The following is a 1356-nucleotide window of genomic DNA, read 5'->3' on the forward strand; positions in this document are numbered from 1 at the left end:
TAGAAGGTAAGTTTAAATCCGTCATGGAATAGGTGTCTCAATTCAAATTTACTATTTCTATCTAGTCGAAAAATATCTTAAGATTCTTATGATATAATTAAGTATATCTATTATAAGGAATATTGACTATTGTATTGTATTTTTTATTTTTAGTTTGAAAAATATTCTGTAAAAAAATGAAAGGATAATAAGAAAATTCCAAAAAAGGAGAACTAATTAAAAATATTTTATTTTGATATTCCCATCCTCATGGCCTTTCTATCTTTCTAATCTAATTTGAAATTGGATTCAAAAGAAAGCGGTTAGAATTTACTTCCTGCATACATACTTCTCTAGAAGCGCATACTTCTCAAGAAATCCAATTTAGTATGAAAAGACCAGCTAAGCATCATTGGCTTGGTCAGCCTTTACCTGACCAACTACCTAATATTACGCAGGCTCATCAAACAGCGCTTTTGAGCTTTCTTCAGGATTTGGCCCGAACTGTTTGGCAGATTCCCACGCGTTACGCACCCGTTCGCCACTTTGTTCTCAACTATTCCGATTCCAGCAAACGGAGGCCGTTAGGTCAAAGCCGTAGCGCGCGCCCTGTAGTTTTGAAGCAGGGCGAGACAACTTTAGCTAGGAGCCTCTTTTCCTTCTGCCCAGCTCCCCGAAAACAACGTTCGACTTGCATGTGTTAAGCATATAGCTAGCGTTCCTTCCGAGCCAGGATCAAACTCAGATTTTGACTATGATTAGGCGGGGACAGGATTCGAACCTGCAGTCTTCAGGTCATGAGCCTGATGAGTTGACCAATTCCTCTACCCCGCTTCTTCCCCTGATCTTTCTTTCCCTCTTCCCATAAACATTGATTCTCTCTCCTAACCACTCTTAAATATGTGAAATACACGGAATCGATCCAAAACTACAAGCAAGGGAATCAACTCTTATTCCCGTAAAGGAAAAATAACCCCTTTCCTTTATATATATATACAAGGACAAGTAGCCTTCGCCACCTATTCCTGAATTAAGGGAACGCGAGAAAGATTTCTCTATGTCAATTCAAAACAAAACAAACGGACGACTGAATCCTATAAACGAAATTCTTTTGAGAAGAGCTTGCGCCTATGCTTCTATAAAAATCACCTATGTGGAACGGATGATTCTACTTGGTCATCATAGACCAGCAAATCCATTTGAGAGCTGTCTTTCTTTGATGGTAGTGTCCTTTCTTCACGCTCACCATCTCTGCAGAGCTTAACAAGATAATCCACGCCAACAACCAAAGCCAACAAGCCTTCGCTCAGAAGCTCTTTCTTCATCTAAGCTTTTAGTAACATTGGCTGTCATCAATAGGGTGGAACGCATTAACCA

General features: G+C 39.4%; 1 non-coding gene across 1 annotated transcript; it reads right to left on the bottom strand.

Moving 5' to 3' along the window:
• Positions 1-739: 739 nt before the first annotated feature.
• TRNAM-CAU (transfer RNA methionine (anticodon CAU)) lies at positions 740-813 on the bottom strand. Its single transcript has one exon. It is a non-coding gene; the product is annotated as a tRNA-Met (tRNA).
• Between the last annotated feature and the right edge of the window lie 543 nt (positions 814-1356).

Source organism: Aegilops tauschii, chromosome 4, assembly GCF_002575655.3.
Source record: "Aegilops tauschii subsp. strangulata cultivar AL8/78 chromosome 4, Aet v6.0, whole genome shotgun sequence".
Lineage (NCBI taxonomy): Eukaryota > Viridiplantae > Streptophyta > Magnoliopsida > Poales > Poaceae > Aegilops > Aegilops tauschii.